A 16295-nucleotide genomic window follows, 5' to 3' on the forward strand; every position below is an offset into this window, starting at 1 on the left:
AAAAATGTACATTTACAGAGGAGGGGGTTCTGAATGTCTTCAACTGCATAAAGTTGGATAAATTCCCAGGTCCCGATCAGGTATACCCTAGAACTCTGTCAGAAGCTAGGGAAGTGATTGCTGTACTCCTTGCTGAGATACTTGTTTCATTGATCGACACAGGTGAACCGCCAGAAGACCGGAGGTTGGCTAATGATTTGCCACTATTTAAGAAAGGTGGTGAGAAAAATCCAGGGAACTGTAGACCGGTGAGCCTGACATCGGTAGTGGACAAGTTGTTGGAAAGAATCCGGAGGAACAGAATTGACATGTATTTTGAAAGGCAAGAACTGATTAGGGATAGTCAACATGGCTTTGTGCATGGGAAATGATATCTCACGAACTTGATTAAGTTTTTTGAAGAAGTAACGAAGAGGATTGATGAGGGAAGAGCAGTAGACTTGATCTATATTGACTTCAGTAAGGCATTCGACAAGGGTCCTCATGGTAGGCGGGTTAGCAAGATTAGATCTCATGGAATACAGGGACAACTAGCCTTCTGGATACAGAACTGGCTTGAAGCTAGAAGACAGTGGATGGTAGTGGAGCATTGCTTTTCAGACTGAGGCCTGTGACCAGTGGTGTGCCACAAGGATCAATGCTGGGTCCACTGCTTTTCCTCATTTAACTAAATGATTTGGATGTGAACATAGAAGGTATAGTTCGTAAGTTTGCAGATCACACCAAAGTTGGAGGTGTAGTGGACAGCGAAGAAGGTTACCTCAGAGTATAATGGGATCTTGAACAGATGGGCTAATGGGCCGAGGAGTGGTAGATGGAGTTTAGTTTAGATAAAAATGAGGCGCTGCATTTTGGAAAGGTAAATCAGGGCAAGACATACACACTTAATGATAAAGTCCTGGGGATTATTGCTTTACAGAGACTTGAGTGCAGGTTCATAGTTCCTTGAAGATGGAGTCACAGGTAGATAGGATAGCGAAGAAGGCTTCTGGTATACTTTCTTTTAATAGTCAGGGCATTGAGTATAGGAGCTGGCAAGTCATGTTCTGGCTGTACAGGACATTGGTTAGGCCACTTTTGGAATATTGTGTGCAATTCAGATCTCCCTCCAGTAGAAAGAATGTTGTGAAACTTGAAAGGGTTCAGAAAAGATTGACAAGAATGTTGCCAGGGCTGGAGGGTTTGAACTACAGGGAGAGGCAGAATAGGCGGGGCTGTTTTATCTGGAGCATAAGAGTCTGATGGGTGACCTTATAGAGGTTTATAAAACCATGAGGGGCATGGATAGGGTAAATAGACAAGGCTATTTTCCTTGAATGGGGAAGTACAGAACTAGATGGCATAGGTTTAGGGTGAGAGAAGAAAGATTTGAAAGGGATATAAGGAGCAACTTTTTCATGCAGAGGGTAGTGCATGTATGGAATGAGCTGCCACAGGAAGTAGTGGAGGCTGGTACAATGACAAGATTTAAAAGGCATCTGGATGGGTATATGAATAGGAAGAGTTTAGAGGGATATGGGCCAGGTGCTGGCAAATGGGACTCAATTAATTTAGGATATCTGGTCGGCATGGACGTGTTGGACCATGGAGTCTGTTGCCCTACTGTACAACTTTATGACTCTGACTCTGTGGAGGAATGGGAACCCCTTCAATAATGAAGATTAAAATCAGTGCTACTTAAGAGGCTTGAATTAAGTGAATAAGGATCTCTCAAAGCCATTTGGGGTTGAAGGACATTCCTCAGATGGGGAAGGACATGCCTTTTGATTGATTGAAGATAAAGATGAGAATATTAAAATTGAGTAATTCCTTGACGAGGAACCAGTATTGAGCCCAAACAGGGGTGACGAGTGAACTGGACTTGATGCAACTAAAGAAGTTTTGGAATGAACTCAGGTTTACAGAGGGAAATCATGAGAGTCTAAGCAAGAGTGCATTGGAACAGTCATGTCCTGAGATAGCAAAACCACGGATGAGGGTTTCAGCAGCAACTGAGACAGGGAATAGAGTCAGGAGTGTTACAGACATGGAGATGGGCAGTCCTGCATAAGCATTGAAAGCACAGATATCAGTGGAAAAGTAACTGAAAACTGAAGATGCCCAAGACAGTTAAGAGGCATTTGGATGGGTATATGAATAGGAAGGGTTTGGAGGGATATGGGCCGGTTGCTGGCAGGTGGGACTAGATTGGGTTGGGATATCTGGTCGGCATGGACGGATTGGACCGAAGGGTCTATTTCCATGCTGTACATCTCTATGACTCTATGCGAAGATTATAATGACACAATAAACTCTGATGTTAAGAAAGTGGACAGAGACTACAAGCACGTGGAGGGGCTGCAGAGGGATTTGAAAATAAGGATGAATATTTACAAGTTAAGACATATCCAGACCAAGAGTCGGTCAAGATAAGTGGACAAAGAAGTAATGGATAAATGGAACTTGGTGGCAACCTATCTATGGATAGCAGAGATTTGATTAACTCTATGTCTATGGATGGTGGAAAATGGGAGGCAACCATCATTTGCCAGAAGTGTCAAGTGGATGATCCATCTCAGGCGGTTTTCACATCACAGAAAGTATCCTCGGGTAATTCAATTCATTCTGCATGTAATCAGGTAATAGCTGAGTATATTGGATACTGCGAAAGTTATGGGCCCCAAACAACTTTCTAATTTTAGTGCTGAAGACTTGTCCTCCAGAACTAACAACATTCCCTAGCCAAGTTGTTTCAGTACAGTTATAACATTGTCTTCTACCTGACAGATGAAAATTGCAGATATATCGTGGCCAAAACACATCCAATCCAATCAATTGCTGTCTCATTAGTGTATTCCTAACCATTAGCAAAATGATGAAAGGTTACGTTCACAAAGCCATCAAGCAGAACTTAAAAAGCAATAATCTTCTCGACAATCACCAGTTTGTGTTCTGGCCTGACCTCTTAGTTCCTGAGATTAATGCATGCTTGGTACAAACATGGACTAAAAAAAACACATTCCAGTGGTGAGGTAGAATAACTGTCCTTGACATCAAGGCAGCATTTGACCAAATGTGGCCTTATCACAATTGGAGTTAATAAGAATTAGAGGAAGGTCTCCGCTGGTTGGAATGATACCTATTACAAAGGAGAATGGATGTATTTGTTGATGATTGAGATTATCTTATTTTCAGGACATCACTGCAGGAGTTCCTCAAGGTAGTGTCCTAGGCCCAACCATCATGAGCTGCTTCAGTATGACTATTCCCTAATCAAAAGACCACAAATAGATGATGATTGCACAATAGTTAGCACTCTTTGCAACTCCTCATATACTCCTTGTCCATCTGCATTAAGACCTGGACAAAATTCTGGCTTAGATTGAGAAGTGGCAAGTTACATCACACAAGTGCCAGGTAATGACTTCCTTCCACAAGGGAGAATCCATCCATCTCTTACTGACCTTCAGTATCATTACCATTGATGAATCCCAGTGCCCCAGGATCAATATTCTGCAGTTTACATTGACCAGAAACTGAACTGAACCAACATTTTAAATACAATGGCCTCAAAACAGGTTGGAGGCTAGAATTATGTAGCCAGTAACTCTCCTCCTGACTTCCCAAAACATGTTCACAGTCACAAGGAGTGTGGTGCAATACTCTCCAACTGCTTAGATAAGTGCAGATTCAAAAACACTCAACATTTGTCACTAGAATAAATCAGTCCACTTGACTGGCACCCGATCCATCATTTTAAGAATTCACTCTCTCCACCCATGCGTTGTGGCGACAATGTATATCTTCTATAAGGTGCACTGAAACAACTCACCATGGCCTTGAAAAGCACCTCCCAAAACTTCAACAAAGGACAAGAGCAGCAAGTTCATTGGAATACCATCACCTGCAAATTCCCATCCAAGCCAAACACAATCCTGACTTGGAACTATATTTCCCTTCCTTCACCATCACAGCGTCAAAGTCCTGTAACTCCCTAACAGCATTGGTTGGGTACCCATACCATATGAAGTGCAGCAGTTCAAGAAAGTGATTGCCACTGCTTTCTCAAGGGCAGTTAGGGATTTTATATTCGGCCTAACCATCAACGCCCATACCCCATGAAAAAAATCTCATAAAAAAGCTGCTGAAGTTACTGAACTTGAAGATTCATGCACAAAAATATTTACAGCTAGAAAATGATAATAATATTTGTAGAGAAATTCTCTTATTAACTTCTCCTTTAAGCAATAAGTTAAGGATAGTACAAATCATTGAATAGTTTATAAATAAAAACCAAAAAAAACTTCAGATATACTAGAAATCAGAAATTGCTTTAAAAGCTCAGCAGGTCTAGCACTGTCTGTGGAGAGGAATCAGAGTTAGCGTTTTGGGTTAAGTGACCCTTCCTCAGAAAAGTTCCTGTCCATTAAATGAATGTCAAGCTTACTGATGGCAATAACCATAGGAATTCTATTTTATTTTATATTAAGAAATTAAGTGATAAGTAAAAGCAAATTGGGTAGCGAAGTAAAGAGATAAACTCTTCCAAAACGTGTCATCTTCCAGTTAGGAAATTAAGAGTAACAAGGGAATACTGGAAAATTGTTCCACATACAGAGAGCCTTAGATGTACAGAACAAATTACTAGGAAAGAAAATTTGAAGGAAATAAAATAAATTACTACAGGGGATAACTGGATAATTTTCTTGGATATGGGGGTTTGATGAATAAGCTAATGAGCATGGGTTGAGATCAATCAAACTGAGATGTGTTTTCCAAGCCAAGTGGTCTTGTATTGTTCCTAAAACTTCCTAAATTTCCATTCCACTGTGAATACTTTAAAGGAAGAGTCCAAATTAAATATAGCATGGTTGAAATTTTTAGTAACATCCTTTTATCTATAACCACAAATCTGCATTTCAAATTTGAATAATGTGCATTCCCTTCAGTCTCAAATAGTAGGAAGGGAACAAGTTTTCTTTCAGTCTAGATTTTAGGATCAAGGCAAGCACAGCTGCTGAAATACACAACATAAACGTTTGTATAATGTCTTAGTCATAGCAAAACACCCCAAGTCATTTCATAGTTAAAAATCACACAACACCAGGTTATAGTCCAACAGGTTTAATTGGAAACACACTAACTTTCGGAGCGTGGCTCCTTCATCAGGTGGTAGTGGAAGGCTCAATCCTAACACACAGAATTTATAGCAAAAATTTACAGTGTGATGTAACTGAAATTATACATTGAAAAATTGATTGTCTGTTAAGCCTTTCATCTGTTAGAATACAGTGATTGTTTCACTTCTTTCATGTGTAAATCACAAAACATTTTTCAAAAAAGTTGCATTCTCGGGTTAGCTGTTAACAATGGTAATAGCTAGACAATATGCTGAAGGTGTTGTCCCCCTGTGTTCTCTGTCTATGACCTGATGTTTAGATTGATTCTAATCTAAAAAGTGAGATAATGGATTTTTACATGAATTCATGCAGTTTTTGAGCTCAGAGTTCTACATGAATGCATGCAGTTTTTGAGCAAAGTATAATGTAACCCTGCAAGTAGAAATTCACCCCACAAAATATATGTGTGCATTTGGGTCTTTGCGTGTGTGTGTGTGTGTCTGGGCTGGGGGTTGTGAGTGTGAGAAAGTGTATGTGTGTGTGTAGTGAGTGCAGAGTGTCTTGAGTCTGTGTGGGGGTGCATGTATGAGTGTGGGAGTGTGTGTGTCTGTAAGGGTGTGTGTGGCTGTCTGTGTGCGCATCTGTGTATATGTGTATCCATGTGTATGTGTGTATAGGAGTGCCTGTGTGTGTGTGAGAGTATGTGTGTGTGTGTAGGAGTATCTGTGTGTATGTATAGTGCAATGGTGGTCACCTGTAATGTGAATGAACCCAAGGTCCCGGTTGAGGCCCTCCCTATGGGTACCAAACTTAGCTATCAGCCTCTGCTCGGCCACTTTTCTCTGCTGCCTGTCCCTAAGTCCACCTTGGAGGATGGTCACCCGAAGGTCTGAGGCTGAATGCCCTGGACCACTGAAGTGTTCCCCAACTGGGAGGGAACCCTCCTGTCTGTTGATTGTTGTGCGGTGCCCATTCATCTATTGTTGCCTTTGCTCGGTTTCCCCAATGTACCATGCCTCCGGGCATTCTTGCCTGCAACATATAAGATTGACAATGTTGGCTGAGTCACATGAGTACCTGCCATGTACAAGGTGGGAGGTGTTCCCACACATAATAGTGGTATCCATGTCCACAGTCTGACATGTCTTGCAGCGCCTACCGTGATAGGGTTGTATGGAGTTGTCCTGAGAGCTGGACTACCAGCTGATCTGACCAAAGAACACACCTGTGAATTAAACACACTGATCAGAACTTTGGATCCAGTCCTTCAGAGTTCCCTACGCACCCTCATCCCACGTACTTCTCGTATAGGCGACTTCTACTGCCTTTCAAAGGTACACAAAGCCAACACACCAGGATTCCCATCGTGTCAGGCAATGGGACCCTATGTGAGAATCTCTCTGGCTATGTGGAAGGCATCTTGAAACCTATTGTACAGGGGATCTCCAGCTTCTGTCGCAACACTGCGGATTTCTTATAGAAACTCGGCACCCACGGACCAGTTGAACCGGGAACATTCCTCGTCACAATGGACGTTTCCGCACTCTACACCAGCATCCCCCACAATGATGGCATCGCGGCAACAGCCTCAGTACTCAACACCAACAACTGCCAATCTCCAAACACCATCCTACAACTCACCCGCTTTATCCTCGATCACAACGTCTTCACCTTTGACAACCAGTTATTCATCCAGACACATGGAGCAGCCATGAGGACCAAATGTGCACCCCAATATGCCAACATTTTTATGCACAGGTTCGAACAAGACCTCTTCTCTATGCAGGATCTCCAACCAACATTGTACACCAGGTACATTGACGACATTTTCTTCCTCTGGACCCATGGCGAGGAATCACTGATAAAACTACACAGTGACATCAACAAGTTTCATCCCACCATGAATCTCACCATAGACTACTCTCGACTATCTGTCTCATTCTTGAACACATGCGTCTCCATCAAGGATGGACACCTCAGCACCACAGTCTACCGCAAACCCACAGACAACCTCACAATGCTACACTTCTCCAGCTTCCACCCAAAACATATTAAAACAGCCATCCGCTATGGACAAGCCCTACGTGTACAGCGGAGCTGCTCAGATGAGGAGGAACGTGACGGACACCTGGAAGTACTCAGGGATGCCCTCACAAGAATGGGGTACAATGCCCAACTCATCGACCGCCAGTTCCGACTTGCCACAGCAAGGAACCGTAATGACCTCCTCAAGAGACAAACACATGCTGCAACCGACAGAGTACAGCTTCGTTGTTCAGTATTTCCCAGGAGCTGAAAAAATACGCCATGTTCTTTGCGACCTGCAACACATTATCAATGAGGGTGAGCACCTCACCAAGACCTTCCCCACACCTCCATTACTTGCCTTTAAATAACCGCCAAACCTCAAACAGATTGTTGTTTGTAGCAAGCTGCCAGGCTCTCAGGACAACTCCATACAACCCTGTCACGGTAAGCGCTGCAAGACGTGTCAGAGTGTGGACATAGATACCACCATTACCTCCCACCTTGTACATGGCAGGTACTCATGTGACTCAGCCAACGTTGTCTATCTTATACATTGCAGGCAAGGATGCCCGGAGGCATGGTACATTGGGGAAACCGAGCAAAGGCTACGACAATGGATGAATGGGCACCGCACAACAATCAACAAACAGGAGTGTTCCCTCCCAGTTGGGGAACACTTCAGTGGTCCAGGACATTCGGCCTCAGACCTTAGGGTGACCATCCTCCAGGGTGGACTTAGGGACAGGCAGCAGAGAAAAGCAGAGGCTGATAGCTAAGTTCGGTACCCATAGGTAGGGCCTCAACCGGGACCTTGGGTTCATTCACATTACAGGTGCACCATACATACACACAGATACTCCTACACACACACACTCTCACACACACACAGGCACTCCTATACACACGGATACACATGTACACAGACGCACACACAGATACCCACATACACCCTTACAGACACACACACTCCCACATGCACCCCCTCACAGACTTAAGACACTCTGGACTCACTACACACATACATACACTTTCTCACACTCACAACCCCCAACCCAGACAGACACACACACAGATACACAGACAAAGGCCCACATGCACACATATATTTTGTAGGGTGAATTTGTACTTGCAAGGTTACATTATACCTTGCTCAAAAACTGCATGTATTCATGTCGAACTCTGAGCTCAAAAACTGCATGAATTCATGTAAAACTCCGTTATCCCACTTTTTAAATTAGAATCAATCTAAACATCATGGCATAGACAGAGAACACAGGGGGCCAACACCTTCAACATATTGTCTAGCTATCACCATTGTTAACAGCTAACCCGAGAATGCAACTTTTTAAAAAAAAGGTTTTGTGATTTACACATGCAAGAAGTGAAACTATCACTGTATTCTAACAGATGAAAGGCTTAACAGACAATCAATTTTTTAGTTACATCACACTGTAAATTTTTGCTATAAATTCTGTGTGTTAGGATTGAGCCCTCCACTACCACCTGATGAAGGAGTGTCGCTCCAATTAAACCTGTTGGACCATAACCTGGTGTTGTGTGATTTTTAAAACTGAGATAAGTTGCAAGTATTAGGTCAGACGGTCAAATGTTTCATCAAAGTAGCAAGGAGAGCTAAGGAGCATATTAAACGTGGTGGGAGAGGTAGAGCTAGAGAGGTTTTGGAAGGGAATTCCTAAGCTTAAGACCCAGGCAGCTAAAAACATCGCTGCCAATAATGGAGCAATTATAGGCGAATGCAGGTGAAGCCATATTGCAGAGAGTTGCAGATACATCAGTGCATTGGGATGAAGTATGAAGACAAGCATAAGAAGTTTAAACCAGATCAGCAGCCAATTTCGGTCCATTAGTCATTTATTTTCAAAGATACATTCTCTACCTTTTCCCAACTGCCTCAGCAGAATTGCGTGCAGCTTAGGGTAAACAAGGTATCTAACAATGCCTATGTCATACTTGAGCCTGTTACTTGTATTGTCTAGAAGCGGCCAGGTATCTCCCTCATTCTATTTTTTCATTTCACATGTATTGCAAGTTCAATAGAATTTACTAAATTATGAGACTTTCATGCAACCGAGTGTCCTTCCTTAATCTGGCATTATTCCACAAAAAATATTTGAACTCAATAGCTCAGCAGAATGTAGTAGTGTGGATGTCACTGTGCTCTGGAACACCTGGCTGCCCACGCTCAGATTGTCCTCGCTTCTCTATCTCTATTCAGGTCTTGTTTTACTGATTCCTGTCTTTCTTTTAACCAAGCTTTAGCTTCCTATCACATTCTCTTTCTTTTCAGTCTGGCATCTAAGTTAAGTGACAGTTTAGCACATAAAATTTGCTCAGATTTTTGTAAGATGTAGTAATGTCTCAGATATGAGGACTTTACAGGCTCATCTACAATGTGCTTTGAGTTACTATTTAAACACAAATTAGAACACGAGTCACAGGTAATTGAAAGTGCAAGACTAACCTGCTTGTACCTACCAGGTTGCAAATAAATTCAAATTCATATATGTATAATCAAAATTAAAAGTTATGTACAAAATATTAACATAGAAATAAAATTTAATATACTCAGGATCTGCACACATTAAGTTGCAGGCTTGATAATACATTTGCATGTAAGGTATACAAGTCACAACATAACTAAGCTCCTGTTTCACAATCTTGAATTATTCACAAGTGTATACATTAGAGTGGATACGGTATAATAACAATACTGTTTATGAGAGACATATTTGACTACAGGGACTGCTGGCTTGTCAATTAACTGGCTGCCTAACTTGTTATGTGCTTCTGCTCATCACCTTCACCAACAGGGCCAACTGAGATTGGGAACTCTCCCTGGGGAGAAAACTGAACTGTAATGCAGTGTAATGTTGTTTTGAGGATTTATTAAGGATCTGAGGTATACAGATAGGAATTTTTTGTAGAACTACCAACTCATTGGTGTGACTGTTTACGAACTAATTCAAAATCTTCAATAGAGCAACTCAGTTCATCTAAGAACAAATCTTGTTAGATGCCCAACATGCTGCGTATGTTCCAAAATTAGATCAACCACGATCACATTAGTAGTCAAAAACACATTCACTATTGCAATAGTCAACTTTCTTCTTTACCAGAACCAGATATAAATAAAAGTGTTTCACAGACCACAATGACACAGAAATAAATGGTCAAGTTTTCCTTCAGAAAAATCATGTAAGTTAGAAGTGGACCAAAGAATTTCATATAAACCGTGGGATGGTCGGTGGAGAATAGAACAGAAAATTGCCAGCCAATTACAATATGGAGCTGAGAATGAAAATTAAAAAGCCAACATGAGGTAACAATGCAAAGATTGGATAATTTACAAAAGCACACATGAGAATTCCAATTCTGAAGTTAACACAACACTGCAATGACAAAATTAGAGCACTAGGAAATCTGCTTTAGTATCTTCCCTTGTAGAACTTTTTAAACAATATTTGGCACTACAATAGCATTCTATTCATTGAGGCTATGCTGATAGAATCATAGAAAGCCTACAGTGCATAAAGAGGCTATTTGACCCATCAAGTCTGCACCAACCCAGTGAACAGCATCCCACCATATCCCCATGACCCCCTATTTACCATGGCTAGTCCACCTAACCTGCAAAACCCTGGTCAATCCACCTAATCAGCACATCTTTGAATTATGGGAGTAAAACCAGTGCAGCTGGAGAAATCCTGCATATGCATGGGGAGGATGTGCAAACTCCACACAGATAGTCATCGAAGGCTGGAATTGAACCCTGGTGCTGTGATGCTGCCATGCTAACTATTGAGCCATTTGTGACTTTCTCCATGAGCCACTTAGTCCCTTCGCTTGCTTGCTCTTAATAATATTTCCTCTTTTTGAAGCCATTATCTGATCCCTAAAAAAAAATTACTTCAACAGGGATTCCACATCATTGCTCAACCTCTACAATTTCATTGTCATGTCTCTCTTCATGACCGTCTTCATAAGTCAGCTTGGGACCTTTGTGAATAGAGGGAAGGAACCGGATGCAGAAGTCCAACCTCCATTTCCAACAGACCCCACTTTTTCCAGCAGAGCATGGGACAAGGCATGAATCAAACAGGCAGGAAACCTGAACTTACCAAATCCATTTGAAATTTTACTGTTGAAACAGACCCAAGTACAAATGAGTGGAGTAGATGTGAAACCACACAAGTAAATAACAACTTTTTTGACTTATTTATTTGTTAAAGTTGTCAAACCTTAAACATTGGTCTGGAGGCTGCAGGAATTGAAGATCAAATTCAGAACACTGCTGGAGAAAAATCACAAGGGAAATCCTTTCCACAGCTCAAGATGGTGTAAAATCATCTGGTAGATCTGCTGCCTCTACCCTCTTTCTTGGTAGGGATCTACTGGTTTGACTGGGTCTGGTATAGTGGGAAGAGCCTTTTATCTTCAATAAGGTGTGGTTTATTGCATGGTGGCAACAAAATATAGGTTGCATTTTCTGATCAACATTATTAGAGACAATGACAAAGACATTGATATTGGCCTTTGTCCTTTAAGATTCAAAGCTATTCCCCCACCCAAATCAATGTGACATTATAGTATTGGACAGTCCTTTCTGCACTCCGTGGCATTAACCATTTCAAATCCTTACACAGCAGTGATTTCCTTAAAACTCTCAACTACAGCAATAGCAGATACATTTTGTTTGGATTTGGCAGAGCATCTGCTGCCTTCCATCTCTGTACATAACCATTTGACATGTCACCACCATCATTATATGTTTAACATGTCGGACCAAATGTTCTACTCTGTTGTCTTAAATGTATGCTTTAATCAATAATGAACATATTTAATCGTTAGACATGTGAATTTCTCTTGCTTTTCATAAATTGTTAATAAAAGGTTAAATGATTTATTCTTCCATAGGTCACTACCAATAATAGTGCCTTTTAGAAGAATTTCGAAACGTCATCAATTTCTCCTTTCCCACACTACCTGCCAACTTGATCTGGAGCCTCAAACCTTACATTCAGTGTTGCCCAGCTGACCAAAGCTGACATCAAGAATCATATGAATGGGGAATCAAACCAGCAATCCTTCATCTCTATCTTTTGGTATTTTTCCAAGATTTATGCTTTACAGAAAATATTTGCTTTAAGAAAACAGCATACATTACTGTATCTATGTGGACTACACCTGTCAGATAGCAAGTGCTTATAATTAATTAGTCACCAATGATGCTGACTACATACATCATGAGTAACACATTTATTTTGTGTAAGCAACCGCACACTTAACTTAATCTGTTGATACAATATCAAACATTTCAATAGAGAAACTAAATTAAAATTGTTTTTATCTTGTATTTCATTCACTTTGGCACTAACACCAGCATGGGTAAAGTGAGAAGCAGTTGAATGAAATGTATAGCAATACATGCAAAACACCTGGAAATTCACCAAAACAAAGGAAACAATTAAATCTGAAAAAAGATTTTAAAACCCAAAGGCAATAAATTAAATATTGTTAAGAGTGAGTGTTTTTGAAATAAAGCAACTAACATTTTGCAATAATGTTATGTTCTAAGAGATTTTTGCAATACAATTCATTTCTATAGCATTTGCACATCCATGTGAAGATTAGATTGAGATGAATGAAGTTTTACAAGTTTGGATTAGGTAGATAAAGAAATTTGTTCCCTTCAGCTGATACAAGGTTGAGGGTCATTGACTGTAAAGTCTTGAGCAAGAGATGCAGAGATAGTGTGAGGGAGAACTTATTTACCCAGAGAATGATAATGATCTGGAACTCATGACCCACAAGAGTGACAGAATCAGAAATAATTAATAATTTCAAAATAAAATTGGAGGGTACTTGAAGGAAATAATCAAACAGGGCTAGAAGGATACAGTATCAGAATGGGGCTGAATAGATTTCTCCATAGGTTTGATGGGCTGAATGACCTCCTCTGTGCCATAAATGGGCACTACAGGTGGCAATGGGGATCATGTGTGTTGGATGGAGAGCATATTAAGATCCTGCCTAAACTCTTTTTGGGAACTTTCACCATATCTTGTTGCACTTAGACATTTGATAAGCCAGCAGTTGACCTTCCCGGGATCAAAGACCATGGGGTTACAAGCCCCACTGCAACATTTAACATCCACATAGGCAGCATCTGTATTGAATGGCAGCATCGCCAGGGAGGCAATGACTATGACTGGGATGACACATGCACCCAAAACATAGTATCATCTCTGAATCCCAGGCCACAAGTGGGTGTTGGCAGTGGTAGTGATGTTGTGCAACCAACAGCTATGTGGAATCAACAGCAAGGACATAGGAGTGGCTTTCAGCAAGCCCATGTTTCCTGATAATGCATATTGCAATCAGGTTTTAAGTATCTTTGAACATTGGATACCTCCTGGAAATCCCCAAGCAACTCCACATGGATTTATTCTTCATGCTAACCACATGGTGAGACTCCTGCCTGCTGCTAGAATGATACCAGTGATAGTGGGATGAGGCCATCCACAGGCCTTCCCAAAGTGCACCAAATCACAGTGGAGGTGACAAAATAATGGGGTCCCTATCTTCCATCTTTCTGCTTGACTAAAACCTTGTCTCCAAACTTGGGGTATGGCACAAGATTCCACTCTATTTCTCTGTAAGCCAGATTTCAACAACTGAGGTAAATAGCTCAAAGTCAGGAAATCTCCAAAATCACTAGACCCACCTCAATGAAAAAATATCTTGAAATTCTTGGTTTCTGCATTCCGGGAGGTAGGGGACATATGTGGATAGTGTTGGGATTGTTGACCCCAGAAGCAAAGTGTTGGCGGCTATGAGCGCTTGGTTAAAAGGGCTGCCTCAGTTTTCTGGGACTTTGTCACAGTTTTTATTTAGAAGTCATTACGTCTTCCAGCCCACACCATTCTTCTTCTCTCATCTCCTGCTGCACTGACCCTTAATGTCAATCCATGACCCTCACCCACCCCATTTCCCCCTCACAGCTTTAGGGCGGCAAATTACCTTAGTGGTTAACATTGCTGCCTCACACCGCCAGGGACCTGAGTTCAGTTCCCACCTCGGGCAACTGCCTGTGCGGAGTTTGCATGCTCTCCCTGTGTCTGTGTAGGTTTCCACCGAGCACTCTGGCTTCCTCCCACAATCCAAAGATGTGCAGCTCAGATGAATTGGGCATGCAAAATTGCCCATAGTGTTAGGTGCATTAGTCAGAGGTAAATATATGGGTGGGTTACTCTTCGGAGAGTAGGTGTGGACTTGTTGGGCCGAATGGCCTGTTTCCATACTGTAGGGAATCGAATCGCATATGGACATTCGTTACAGTTGTGATTGGTTTGAAAAAAAGTAAGGTCATGGAGAGTTCTTTGCAGAACAGTGACTTAATGCAATATGTATCAAAGAACAGGGCCCCTGAAGTGTGAATGGAAGATTATATGTATTGTACCAGGTTTATGCCTCGGAGTATAAACATTGAAAGCTATTAGCTTGCTTTTAGTTTAGGATAATTAATTATTGGTTTTAGCTTAGGAAACACAGAGATTTTAAATTTCTGAACAGTTCAGAAGAGATCTGACTGGGTTCAGAAGCACAATATAATTTCTCTCTGAGAGTGTGGTAACAGTTTGGGGAATAATTTACCTTGGTAGAAAATTAATTTGTGTAACTTCCAGATCAGAAGAGTTCAGCTAGAAACCTGTAAGTTATTAGAAAATTGAGAAAGTCTAAGTGCTGAGTTTTATAAGTATTCACACAAGAAGACTTCACAATTCACAGGAAAGAATCAGTTGAGTCAAACTTAAAGATTTGAGGTGAATTTAGATGCAAAACTGTAAAATTTTTCTAAGCCGTGTTGTTACAGACTAGGCCAGACTACTCAAAACGTTCTCGAGCAGGCAACCCAAACCATAACTTTGCAATTTGTTTCGGTAAGTGTACAGTGAAAATTACCTGAAGTAGGCTAGCTAGGTTGACTAATAGGTTTTAAACCAGACAGAATTTTATTCACAGGATGACACAATGAAACACAAAGAACAAAATAAAGAACCTCCACAGAACTCAGTCTATCCAAACTGGACTTAATTATGCTGTTCCGAATATACACAACAGTTCCAATGAGCAAACCCCTTAAAAACTAATATAAATGGAACAGATGTTTACAGGTTGAAGTTAGAAGGGCAGAAGGAGAGAGAAAATTTCCACACAGCTCACTGTTTAACTCCCAACTAATTCTGGACTGAATTGAACGGCTAGAGAGCTGACTACTCTCCTTTCATCATACAGGTCACTTCTAAAACCTGACCACTTTGGCCTGAAGTTTCATCTGTTTTACATATAAAGAAAAGGTCTCTCAAGATCCTTTTCATCTCTGTCCCAAACCAGTCTGATTGGAGCCCAGCCTGGTTTATGACCCCTCTGAAAAAGAAAATCAAGGATACAGTATCCTTGAGAAAAGGAACGGCTTTTAGAAAAAAAGGACCAGCTTTGTGACTGTATTCTATATCTATATGACATTTTTTGTTTTTGTTTTTTGTGTAACAAACTTCCAGTCAGTTGTTAAAGAAACTCTGCAGCATTGTGCAACTATGTTTCAGTGTATGACCACCAAGTTAAGTAAAATAAATATAACTTCTCAGGCGAGATGTCATTCTAGAATCTGACTTGTCAGCAATATCATTAATTGGGATCATAAAACTATGTTGAAAAGTGTGGTGCTGGAAAAGCACAGCAGGTCAGGCAGCATCTGAGGAGACGGAGAGTCGACATTTTGGGCATAAGCCATCATTAGGAATGTGCTGCTGTGCTTTTACAGTGTCACATGTTTTGACTCTGATACTCCAACATTTGCAGTTCTCACTTTCTCTCAGTCATTGTAATAGTAAGCCCACTCTGTTTGTTATGAGCCCATTTCACTTTGGCATAGTTCAAATGCACATTTGAGATTTCTGGTGTGTTTTCAAATACTTTGTGGCCTTAAAATGGTAGGACATTTTTTTTAAAAATTGTGCCATATACATCCCAAAATTTTTTTTAAGGCACTGTTGTCATTAAACAGTATGTATATTTGCTGACTGTGGACAACATTACAGAGACCTGCTTGTTTTAGCTACATTTTCAATGTTGGTCTCACAAAAC

This window comes from Chiloscyllium plagiosum, unplaced genomic scaffold, assembly GCF_037043375.1.
Source record: "Chiloscyllium plagiosum isolate Xiang-an unplaced genomic scaffold, Cpla_swu_hap1 HiC_scaffold_3, whole genome shotgun sequence".
Lineage (NCBI taxonomy): Eukaryota > Metazoa > Chordata > Chondrichthyes > Orectolobiformes > Hemiscylliidae > Chiloscyllium > Chiloscyllium plagiosum.